Raw genomic sequence first — 13,184 nt, 5'->3', positions numbered from 1 at the left:
CTAATAAAAAATTGTTTAAATAAAAAAACCTCCAATTCTTTTCTTTTCTTTTCTTTCTTTCTTTTCTTTTTTTGTTTTTTTTGTTTTTTTTGTTTTTTCGAGACAGGGTTTCTCTGTAGCCCTGGCTGTCCTGAAACTCACTCTGTAGACCAGGCTGGCCTCAAACTCAGAAATCCGCCTGCCTCTGTCTCCCGAGTGCTGGGATTAAAGGTGTGTGCCACCACACCCGGCTAAAACCTCTAATTCTTACATTTAAAAATGTACCATAAGTGTATGTTCGTGCACATGTGTGCTGTGGTGTGCACGTCTTGTGGCAAGTCTGTGGATGTCAGATGACAACTTTCAGGAATCAGTTCTTTCCTTTCACTATGTGGGGTCTTGGGGTTGGACTCAGGTCATTACGTTTGGTTGCAAGTGTTGAGCCATCTTTGCCAGCCTAGAACCTGCATTTTAAACAAGATGTCCAGGTGGTAGATATAGAGATTAAAATTTGAGAAGCAGGCTGCAGAGATGGCTTAGTGGTTAAGAACACTGACTGTTCTTCCAAAGGTCCTGAGTTCAAATATCGGCAACCACATGGTGGCTCACAACCATCCGTAATGAGATCTGACGCCCTCTTCTGGTGCGTCTGAAGACAGCTCAGTGTACTTAGATATAATAATAAAGGCCAGGGACCAGAATGAGTGAGCTTGACTGGAGCGAACAGAGGTCCTGAATTAAAAATTCCCAGCAACCACATAATGGCTCACAACCATCAGCACAGCTACAGTGTACTCATATACATAAAATAAATAAGTAAATAAATCTTTAAAAAGAAATTTGAGAAGCATGAACGTATTTCCCAGTTCATTCTTCATTGAGAAATATGAAGATGGGGCATGGTCTAAAGTTTTGTTTTTGTTTTTGTTTTTTTTTTTGAGAGGGTCATATGTAGCCCAGGCTAGTCTCAAACTCATCACGTAGTGAGAATCACTTTGAATTTCTGATCCTCCTGGTTCCATGTCTTGAGTGCTAGAATTTCACACATGGGTCATTATGTGGGGTCTTACGCTGCCCTGAAGATTTAACCCAGGGTTTCACGCACTTAAAGCAAGCATCCTACTAACTGAGCCACGCAGCCTCTAAAGCAACCCTCCACTTCCTCTTCCTATCTTAGACAATCCCTCGCTCCTTCTTTTTCAGGGATGCAGGGAGGTAGGTGTAAGATGAATGTAGAATTTTCTAGGGATGACAGTGAGTGCTGGTATGTTAAAGGGCCCATCTCGGTGATTTCCACTATGAAGGCTCTGTTTGGGAAGTTACTCTGTTTCCGTGAAATATGCAGAGTAGGCAAACACATAGAGACAGGAAATAGATTATGACTTGGTAAAGGACTGGGGAGGAGAAAATAGAGAATGACCAGCAGGCAGGGGATGCCTTTTGGGGATTAGTGATGATTAGTAGTGACAGTCTTGAGGTAGAGTCAGGGCTGATGGTGGCACAGCTGTGAATGGCTCACCACGCCTGGCTTTTTACATGTGCTCTGGAGAATCTGAACACAGGTCCTTGTGCTTGCTCAGCAAGACATTTACTGACTGACTTTTCTTGCCAGACTCTATTTCAGGTATTTTCTTGAAACCCTACTCACCTGTGATTCAAAGGTTTTGTTCTTTCCCTGCCTTTATTTTCCCCTGCTAGGCAATGTCCTCAGGCATTCTGAGGGCTGCAGAGATGACTAAGAGGCTTTGGCTTAGGTAATAGCAGTGATCAAATCACGGACTATCAGCAATACCCACACAGGGCTGAGGATTGTGTAGTAAGACGAACATTGTGAAAAGCACTAAAGGGATGTTTAAACCTAGAGCCATCTGTGTTGCAGAAGGAAGAAATCATTACTTGGTGCCTGACTCTGGCGAATTCTCTTTGAACTTTTGTTCAAGGACGGATGAATGCTGACCCAGGTGAGATAAGAAGCATTTTAGCAATGCCACGAACAAAGGATTTCAAAACGGAGAGCTGGAGGAAAGAATACAGACTTAGGGAAGAACGAGTGATCGTCGGCTGGAGCTGTCCTGTCTCACTTGGGTTCTGAGACAGGGTATCATGGAGCACAGGCTGGCCTGAGACTTTCTGTGTAGTTAAGGATGTTCTTGAACTCTTAATCCTCCTGCCTCAGCCTCCTATGTGGTCAAGTGTCCATCACCAGCTGGACAAGAAAGAGTAGGAGCAGAATGGGAATAAGAAGAAGTTAATATAAATTATTGTCTTTCACAGTTTTGAACAGATTTTCCTTATCGGTAAAGTCATTTTGTCAACATGGAGAAAAGAAGCTTTGTAGCATGTGGGTGTTGGGCACTGAGGACCTTGTACATATACTGGGCATGTGCTCTCTCCTGAGGCCCTTGAACAAACCAACTATTTATATATCTATTTATCTATTTTGGTTTTTCAAGACAAGGCTTCTCTGTCTAGCCTTGGCTGTCCTGGAACTTGCTCTGTATATCAAGTTGGCCTGGAACTCACAGAAATCCACCTTCCTCTGCCTCCCAAATGGCAGAATTAAAGGCATTCATCACTACCACCAGGAAAAACATTTTTATAAATATGGTCTCTAGTGACAGAGATTGAGATTAAGATCTAACAAGAACCCTGGCCACAGAAAAGGGCACCCCCCCCCAAGGGGGTAAAAACGACAAGGACTTTTGAGGTGGGTCCAAGGATAAAGGAAAGGAATTTGCTGCCAAGTCTGGTTCAATCCTCAGAACACACATAGGATTACCAACTCTCAAACCTTGTCCTCTGATAGACAGACAGACACACAGACAGATGGGCACACATATTTTAGGTGTATACAAAATACAGAAACAAAAACTAAAAACAAGCAAAGAGGAAATGTGAGGGTCCTCCCAACTTACCCTTCCTTCATTTGATCCTAGTTGAGGTCACCCATTCTATAGGAATGTTCTATCATCATCAAGTTTGTATTACCCAGAAAATATTAAGGGTATACCCTCCTCAAGGCCATGGTATGATAATACCAACCCTCATTCTTAAAATGATTGAACTACTTTGATTTAAAAAGCAGTGTTCCTTGCACACAGAAAGCACCTATCCTTTGTTTTATCCATGAAACGTCTTTTGCTTAGGCTTTGTTTTCAAGGGCCTTATGTTTAGGAGAACTGATTGAAAACTGCACTTCAAAGCCTATACCCTCTATTAGCACTTAGTTGGGACAACCTGATGCCAGATTTCCCCACTCTGTGCTATTGCCCCTCTTTTGTGTCCCTAGAGTCCGTCAGTAGGTATTTCTTAGAAGAGGGAGGAGGGGCAGAACTGACAGTCAAGGAACCAATCGCTGCCTGGCGATGAGGTGTGGACATAGAGCCACGCCCTCCCCTCCCAACCCGCTAAATCCCGCCTCTCTCGCACCTGTGAGTACCAGTGCTTCTAGGCGGGCGCCCGAGCTCCAAAACCGGGTAGGAGGCGGGAAGGAGGCGGAGCAGGGGGCGTGGCTTCACCTCTCGCGAGACCGCCTCCTGTTGCCGAGGCCGCCGTTCCGGGGCTCTGACTGGTCGGGGGCTGCGCAGCCGCCATGTTCGGTTGCTATGCTGCGGCCTCGGAGACGGGGTGTGCTTGAGAGAGGAGGAGGAGACGGAGGAGGCGGTAGAGGCGAGGGAGGAGGAGGAAGGAGAGGAGGAGGAGAAGGAGGAGGAGGGTGACCGAGGCTCTCCTTTGCACTCTCACACAGAGCCGCCTCCCTGGAGTCACCGGCCGCCTCACGCCGCGCGCGCTTCCCCGCTCCGCGGACGCGACATTGTTCTTTTAAGACTCCCGGGAGCTGTCAGAAATCGGGGCTCCGGGACTTGAAAGAGACTTGACTTCGGCCCGCGGCTTGCGGGGACCGCGGCACTTTCGGGGCGCGTGTGAAGGGATTAGCTCATCTCGCCGTGAGGTGCGAGCGCGCGCCTCCCCGCGCACGCCAGTCCCGCCGCAGCCCCGCAGGATGACGGGGTGCAGGCGGCCCGCGGCCGTGGTGCGGCCGCTGTGGCGGCGGCTGTTCTCGGGGCGCTGAGAGCGAGCACCTCGACGCGGACCGCGCGCCTCTTTTCCCCGGCCGCGAGCCCGGGGCCTCCTGCCTTTTTGTATTTGGATTTTTTTTTTTCTTTCTCCAGCCGGGAGGACGCGGCTGTGATAACGAAGGTAAGAGAGGCGCTTGGGGCGGTCCTTTGCTCGGCCTGCTTGGGCCCCCTTTGCAGGTCGTGGGCGCGCACCTGAAGCTCGCCGGGCCGGGTGGCCAGACTACCCGATCGACTTCCCTTTTCTTAGTGGGTCCGAGCACTCGAATCTTCCTTGGGTTTACAGTTGAAATCTACTAGGGATGAGTGCACGGGAGAAGGGGTGGAATAGATGCGGAGATGAAATATTCCTAAACTCAAGGTAAGGCTGGAGAATCTTCAGTATTTCATTTGTGGGATTCTTTTTTCTAATTGTTAATGTTAGGTTAATTGACTCATATAAGCATCTTTATTTTTTTCCGCACGCGGTAGGAACACACACTTCCTTCCATTGAACTTGAAAGTCTCTTGTGACTTGCTAGTATTATACTTGCTTTTAGGAATCTGTAGTTGGGCCCAAAAAGTTGAGATGTAGAACATCTGAACTTAGATTTTTCATGCTGCTTTGGAATCGTCCCTACCTTCATGATGTTTAGATTCAGTGTGAGTCTGTAGTCAAGAACAGATCGGTGTTTGTGGGGTTTTGTAAAAAGTTAAGCACAGTCATTTGTGGCTTTCTGGCTTTACATTTTTATTTCGGTGTCAATGTTTGTTTTATAGTTACTTACAGGAAAAATGGAGCGTATGATTATCCTTTGTGGACAGGAACTGTTCTTACCAAAGCGTAGACACCTCAATTGTACCAGGACGATTTCTGGAAATCAGTTCAATACAGAGATTTAAGAAAAGCTAGAATGGTGTGTGTGTGTGTGTAGGTAGGTAGTTAAATGCATGTATGGATGCATTTGCTGGGGTTTCTAAAGTAATGGAACAATTTACAGTTTCACTGATAATCCATATCGATGTTTCCCTGAAACTTATGTCAGAGACTTTATGTTTGGCTTTGCATCACAGAGTGACATCAGTGTGGACAAGGACTACGTAGAGGGTTTTAAAAACTGCCTGTTCCAGGAGGACTAGTCATACCTAACTTTTGGAATGAACAATTCAAGAAATACTGAGTGTGTGACCAGATCTTGGGTCCAGATGAAATAACACAGTTATTTGGTCACATTTAAAAGATGGCTATGGAGGAAAAACAAGAAAAGCTAATGTATCTGACTTGTAAAGTCAGACTAGAAGACTGGAAGGACAAATACGGCAGCCTTCTGAGAACCCTGGGTTTGTGAACCTAAGTGTGTCAGAGGGGAAAACTTGTTTTCCAAAAGGGGAGGGATGACCTTAAACAATCATTCAGAGTACCTAGTAGACTATAACCTAGATATATTATTTAAATCTCGAATTTGAGGATTACAAATTTGATACTCTTTTAAAGAAAAAGCCAGCTTACAAGGAGAAGCTTAGGAGCTGTCTAGAACCATTTTATTCACTCATACGATCAGTCATGCCACCTTTTTTGTCAGAATACATTTCTGCTCCAATTACCACAGAAGCTATTTTTGTGTCTCTTCACATTTTTATGGCATTCTTATCTTTGTTCATATTTTGTCATAGCACATGTTCATGAATGTGATCTTGGTTTCTAAGATCTACGTAGTTATGTTTGTACGTGTACGTGAGTACATGACAGTGTTTTGTATTTACCGGCTCCTTAAACATTTGCTAAAAAGATTGTTTTAAACACAAGGAATCATCACTGGTTTAATAGTTTTTCTTAATACTGAGTTGGTTACAGTTTGTTAAGGTAGAAGATCAGAGATTCCTCAAAAGTAGTAACAGATGAGTGAGTATATGAGGTTCTTGTCTTGGGTTCCTTATGGCTTCTAGGTGGTGGTAAATTGTGTCAAGTCTTCTCTCCTCCCCCACCATGTCCTAATTGAGTAGCTTTAAAACGTTCCTAGTAACATTGTTGCTTTAAATTTATGACACTAATTTCTAATTTAAGCTAGGCATAACACCAGCATCTATTGAACACATTTGCTAAAAATACTTTCTGGGTCGGATGTACTTAGAATGCAGCCTCAGGAAGAACTGTTCTAGTGTGACCAGTTGTGGATATTATTTTTTAAAAGAACTTTAATAAAATAACAGAATCTTATTAATTAGATTTTTATCAGTTTAGGCATAGGTACCACCTTTTTAGTATATAAAATGAGACAGTAATAAATTTTTGTGTGATAGCAATAGAAACTTTTTTCAGATTTTAAGAAAACTTATGTGAACTCTATTGATTCTTAAGTACTCTGGTTTGTACACCTGAAATGTTTTAATTTTATGTATTGCAAATAGAGTTATAAAATGATGTATAGTGTGGATTGTTATTTATTTAGTATTTATGGCCTTTCCTTAACTCTGAAGGGGAGACCAGTAGTTAGGTTTTTGAGTAAATTATCTTTAAGGAGCAAAATACGAATTAGATAATTTAAAGGAGACGCTTATTGAGAGTACTTCTTTCCTCCGCTGAGAGGTTTGTTGTTTAAAAGCAAGAAACCTTAAAAAGCATGTAGGAGTCTAGTCTTGTTTGGTAGATGTTTAAGAGCAAATGGTTTAAAGGTCTGTTTGAATTCTTCATATTAGGAATGCAAAATTTGTGAATTTGTTAGGAATGTAAGTCTATGCAAATTAATGTAGCTAAATAGACATTGTTACTCATCAATGAAATTTGCTTATTGATAGAAATATACTGGTTTACAAACTGAGCTGAATTTTGGTATTTTTTCTGGATTTTTGCACGTAACAAAGTTTTTAAATGATACAGTTCAAAAATGTCAAATTTACTGGCTCAGTAGAAGCCTTAAAGATTAATTTCTGGAAGTTGGATTTTTTTGAGGGGAAGAGGCCAGTAAAGTACTGTAGAGAAACATATTGGTATGTTTCATGTAATGTTCAATTAGCACAGATAGTGAGAAGGAATGTAATGAAGAAGTAATATAGAATATTCTTTACTGGCATAGAAGAACAGTTGTCTAGAAATTGTACAATTTATTTTATAGTCTTTGAATGAAAATTCAGTATAGTCATAAAATATAAGGGATGTTTATTATATTCACAGTTATCTTTTATTTCATTATTCCCTGGTAGAAACAGTGGAAGAAAGGTATGAGTATTTGAAGAAATTGGTAAGAACTTAATGCTTAAGAGGAAGGCATTAATTTGGGAGGCTCGCTTATTTCTGTTTTCTCACAGGAGGTTCTGAGGAGTACTAGACAAAAAGAAGATCCAGAGGGGAAAGACTGTTAGTATTATCTGTTGAGTTCCAGACAGTGTACATATAAAAATGTTATTTCACTTAACTATCAAGTATACTCTTAAGGTGTGTTTATTAGTTCACTTGTATGTCAGCCTTGTGCCATTTGCTCCTGTCCAAGCAGAATTCAAACCATGCCTGTCCCACCCTAAAGCTTGTTCTTTAGAGCAATGCAGTCCAGTTAAGTTTTCTGTAGTGATGAAATTACTTTGCCCTCTCCCAAATTTATTGAAGTATAGTTGACACATATGGGGGAAGTATTTTTTCCCTACCCTGTTAGATATGGTAGCCATTAGCCATGTGTAGGGTGTGGACACTTGAAGTGTAGGACCGATTTATGTGAAAGACTGAGGTTGATGTTGCATTTTGTTTTAGTCATTTAAGTTTTTAGCCAAATGTGGTTGCTTGTTACATGGTCTGAGTTAGCATAGCTTTAAGATCTTGCTTCTGAGGTCTGGTATTCCGTCTTCCATGGGTTTACACAATTTAATTCTTGAGCTTCAATTTAACCTGTTGAGAAAATGACGGGATTACCAAGGCTCTGTTTTGCTTTAAAGTTCAGTAATTTCTTAGACCACACCAGTGGCATTTAATATTCACAAGCATTATTCTGAAGGAGTTTTCCCTCCCCACTGCGTTCATCACTCATATAAAGACTTTATTTTTGAGAAGAATATTTCTGCACATACTCCTATACACAGTTATTTGGTGAAAGCACTACTTTTTTTTTTTTTATCTTTTTATTTGTCTCACACTAGCCAAGGTGATGCTAGGTAAGTGCTCTGCTATTGAACTACATGTTGAATAAAAACTGAATCTTTAAAAATCCCATTTTTTTTTTAAGATTAACAACTTTACAAAATAGAACTGTTGTACATGACAGTGGACTCATAAAGCAACAGGAAAGAAAAAAAAATCCTTGCCATTTTCCCATGTAAGATATATAGCAGTTCCTATGAAATTAATTCTTAACCTGTTTGCTGGGCTTTGAAAACTTTCCTCCTGGTTTGATCTTACCCTAGTTCTTATTCTTTCTTAAAACACAGCATTGCTTTCCCCTTCACCCTTGTCTCCTCAGTTTATACATTTTTTGATTTTTCAGTCCATACCTTTTAAGTATTTCCAAGAACTCACTTTTTTTGCTAGATAATCCAGTCAAAACGATCTGGGTCTCAGACCTGGCAGTAAGTACCTTGGGGGTAATGTATATTTGTTTAGATATAATTTTGTATATTTTTCTTATATCAATTTAAAAAAGTTTTCATGTGTGTGTTCACATGTGTATACATGTGTGCGTTATAACCCATGCAGGTTCATGTAGAGGCCAGAAGTCAACATTGTAATGTTTTTTTCAGTCCTTATTCCCCTTTATTTTTTCAAGTTGGGTTTCTTTTTCTGTCTGGTTTTTTTGTTTTGTTTGTTTTGTTTTTTGAGACAGGCTTTCTCTGTGTAGCCCTGGCTGTCCTGGAACTCACTTTGTAGACCAGGCTGGCCTCAAACACAGAAATCTGCCTGCCTCTGCCTCCCCAGTGCTGGGATTAAAGGTGTGCGCCACCACGCCCGGCTGGGTTTCTTACTAATCCTGGACTAGAGTTTAGTGGTTCTGGCTAAACTGACTGGCTGGTGAGCTTGTTTCCCCTGCCTCATGCTTGGGTTACTGTTATATGTCACCATTTTCAGCTTTTGATAGGTGTTGGAATTAAAATTCAGCACCCAACTCTGAGCCATCTCCCCAGACCCTCTTCCTCCCTCCCTTCCCCTCCCCACTTTTTGTAAGTTTTATCTAATAAGTATAAGAACTTTTAAAACAAGAGTTGTTTCTATTGTTTCATGAGTTCAGCTTCTGTTCAGCAATTTTTTTAAAAGAAAGTTGTAATTAAAAAAAGATTAGTATTTACTCCAATCACCATTTGAATTGATATTTTTGTTTCCTTCCAGGCAACAGTCCCCCCACAATAACCCCCATTTGTGTGTATTTGTTAAAGTTTTGTGACAAAGATAGAATTTGAATACAATATATTGGAAACATTTCATGGTGCGGGGTCTTCAATATAAGAAAAAGATCACAGACTTTGGAACCAAATAAATGAGTTTAAAATCTAGTCTTTTATAAAAACCTTGGCAAATTATATGACCTTTAAGTTGATTTTTTGTTTGTTTGTTTTGTTTTTGAGACAAGGCCTCATGTTGTAACACAGACTTTATACCTTGAACAAATACATTCTTCCTGTCTCTGGTTTCTGAGTGCTAGTGTGGCTTTGAATTGTTGTAGAGTACTAAGAATGTATATATTTGAAGCATCTAGGATTATGCTTTAAGTAAGTGGCAAGTGGCATAGCCACTTTTTCTGTTTTATATTACCATGTTCATGAACATAATTTAAATGATAATTCAAACATTCAGATGACTTACTGTACCTAAAACATTTGCCTGTGGTTAGCCAGTTTTTTATTTCCTCAGTCTAAAACTAGAGGGCTGGGGTTATGGTTCAGGATTATCCCAAATATCTCTTTTGCAAAAACAGACTGTAGATGTTCTTATTTTGGAAAAAATAGTTATACCTTGTTTTAATTATTACATTTTTGAAAAATTTGTCTTATTGGGGACTAATGTGGCAAACATTCCTTTACATGTTAATCAAACATTTGAATTTCTGATATAGTGGCAACAGTGTTATCTATAAAGGTAAATATAGTTTGATACTTTCCTTTGAGTTCAAATTCTAGGCTGATTGTACATGTTCACATACACAATTTAGAATGACAGTGTATTAGGATCTGGGGGAAATGAGAATTGGCATTTGGATATGGTCTTGAAGGGTGAGTTGGAACTGATCAGGGTAGAAAGAATAGCTTATATAAAAGTCAGACTTGTGAAAGGGTATGTAGTATATTTAAAGAAATGCAAGTTGTCTGTTATATATGTGCATCTCTGAGTGGGCATAGTTTCTTGTTCCTATGTGTGTTTGCTCTGGTAGGGGATGGAACCGGGTCAGAAGACTCTTGTGCTTGGGCAAGTGGGGTCATATTTAGACCTTTAGAATGCATCTTCCTGTTGAGCATGTAAGAACTTGTAGGATGGTTTTGTTTGACTTTAAATCATCTCTTGGCTTATCCAAGTGGTAAAATGATTGTTTTATTTATTTGATGTCAGGTTGAGAAAAGTACGGTTTTAGAACCCACTCCCCCTTGGAATCTCTACCATGTCATAAAAAATAAAATGAATACCAACTCCTAGAGTAAGCATAAATTAAGGTCATGCCAAAGTCTTCATCTTTTTTTTTTTCCTTTCTAAGACAGGGTCTCACTGTTTGGCTCAGTCTGATCTCAAACTCTTGGCAGTCCTCCTGCCTCAACCTTATGGAGGCTGAGACTGCAGGTTTGAGTTGCTCTGTTTAGCTCAAAGATCTTTTACTTTCTCTTTTCTATTCCCACTACAAGTACTTAACTTGTTCATTGTTTTCTTTGTATATGACTGTGTGAATATGTATGTGAAATACCTTTTCATTTTCGTACCTTGTAAATTGGCATTAGCAATAGGCAGCGGTTATAGATACTTGGATAAGCAAATAAAATTTAAGTATAGGTTTTAGAAGTATGGGTTCCTGATTTTAGAGTTAATGGTACCAAGCTGTATAAGGGTATCAGGGAGGCAAGAATGTTGTTATAGTGGTGTAGGTGAGGTATGAAAAGAATTAGAGATGGGGAAATAAAGAATGATAGTATATTTAAACATAGGAGAAGGAGGAAAAAAATGAAGTTAGTGCTAAGATTTAGCCTTTGGCAGTTCTCCTTTGGAAAAGATGGGCCAAATACTTTTGGATATATTTAATGAACCAGCTGTTTTGCTGACACCATGATTGTCATAAGTTTACACTGAACTTTTGAGAATTAACACTTTGAAGTAATTTCACACCTAATGAAAATTCTTAAAGAGCTTCTGAAATCTCTTTAACCACATTTTAACATTGAACTAGCTATATACTATATATATATACACAAGATTAGCCTGGGGCATTTGTTGTGATAGCCTTTCATTTGTTCAGAGGTTCCCCTGGTATTAGAATTGATCCTTTTTTTTTCTTCTGCTGTATCTATTTTGTTGTTGTTTTTGGAGAGACTGGGTTTTCTGTGATGCAGGTAATCTTGATTTCATTGTATAGCCAAGGTCAACCTTGAACTTCCAATCCACATGTCTGTACATCCTAAATGCTGGGATTACAGCATGTGTCACTGTGCCAGGTTTAGGTGATGCTGAGGATGGAATGTAGGGCTTTGTATATGCTAGGTAAGTAACTCTACTGACCTAATCATGTCTTCATCTTAGCCCTCTTAACACTGTATCATGTTTTGATGAAACTACCTAATCTCTTTGCTGCTCTGTTCTCATCCTTAGTTCCACTTTGTGGTTGTTGTTTTTTGGTTATTTGTTTTTGTTTTTATTTTTGTTTGTTTGACTTTTGGGACAGGTTTTCCCTGGCTGTTCAGGAACTCCCTCTGTAGGTGAGGTTGACCTCAAACTCAGAGCTCTGCCTGCCTCTTCCTCCCAGAGTTCAGAGATTAAAGGCCTGTACCACCACCCCTGGCTCTAGCTCCACATTTCTGATGAGTGCACTATTTGTAATTTGATTAGTCTTTCTGAACCACTTGAGAATATGTTATAAACAGAAATACCCAAATATCCTAGTCTATATTTACCAAACATGGACAGCCTTTCACAAAACTGCCTGATCAGGAAATAAATGCTCACACTTAACTTCAGATCTATAAATGTCAGTCACATTTCCCCCATGATCCTAATGGTATTTCTTTGTCCTTTGTAGTCCAATTTAGAAGCTGATTTAGGATCATATATTGTATTTCATGGTCATGTCTCTCCATTCTTTTGCTCAAAAAATTTTTTTTGGCCTTTATTCTCTGTGTTTACTGTGTGCTAAGATAGTTGTATATAGGTTAGAAGACAACTTTTGGAAATTGACTCTCTTCTACCATGTGTATTCTAGAGATTGTTAAGTTTGGTGGCGTCATTTTTACATTCTGAGCGATTTCACTGGTCTCTTTTTACCCCTCTTCAGTTCAGAATCATTCCTCACTAACCCTTCTAGTCTTTAATGACTTTGACAGTTTCAAACAGTCTAGCCCTTTTATTCTGTAATATGTCCTGTTAGTTAAATGCTCCAATGGCTGCTCACATGCACACTAAGGACATTGTTGGCAGGAGTGCTTGCCACAGAAAGATGTGCTATTCTTAGTGAACCACCCAGAGACACAGTATTGGCCCACTACTGGTGATGTTTGACCTTGAACACTATAAGCTCATGCTTGTTGAGTGTCTCTGCTATGTAAATCATATGAAGTCAGGTAATGTGAAAACCTTTTGAATTTTGTTTTTTTTTTTTTTCCCCTGTTCTCATATTGGACACCCAACCTAAAGCCTTGTGCTGTCACTGAGATAAATCTCTAACCACCACTCTTTTTTTTTTTTTTATGGTGCTGAGGATCAATTCTAGGGCCTTCATATATACTAGACTCGCTATTCTTAGGTGAGGAGATACCCAAGACTGTACCAGGTCCTATCATCAGAGCTTAACCATTATTACTTAGGCTTACCCTTGTGTGGGGTAAACTCGTTGTCACAGATATTATTCATGGAATTCTGTTCCTATTCGGTGGTGCTTACTACTTACTGTGATTTGAAATTTGATTTCACTCCTCAAATTGTTCCAGATTTTGTAGTGGAAGCCTTTGAAGTTGACCTCTCTGTCTTCTGGCCATGTCTCTATC

At 40.0% G+C, this 13,184-nt stretch overlaps 1 protein-coding gene across 1 annotated transcript in view; it reads left to right on the top strand.

Moving 5' to 3' along the window:
• Positions 1-3,572: 3,572 nt before the first annotated feature.
• Ptpn4 (protein tyrosine phosphatase non-receptor type 4) overlaps positions 3,573-13,184 on the top strand; it is a 189,483-nt gene continuing 179,871 nt past the window's right edge. The window contains exon 1 of the mRNA XM_085840534.1: positions 3,573-4,179. The gene's annotated coding sequence lies outside the window, so the exon portion shown is untranslated. The remainder of the gene's footprint in view (positions 4,180-13,184) is intronic.

Source organism: Mus caroli, unplaced genomic scaffold, assembly GCF_978045245.1.
Source record: "Mus caroli unplaced genomic scaffold, Mus_caroli_1 scaffold_1, whole genome shotgun sequence".
Taxonomy (NCBI): domain Eukaryota; kingdom Metazoa; phylum Chordata; class Mammalia; order Rodentia; family Muridae; genus Mus; species Mus caroli.
The sequence above is the reverse complement of the archived record's forward strand: the minus strand, read 5'-3'. Positions and strand labels throughout refer to the sequence as shown.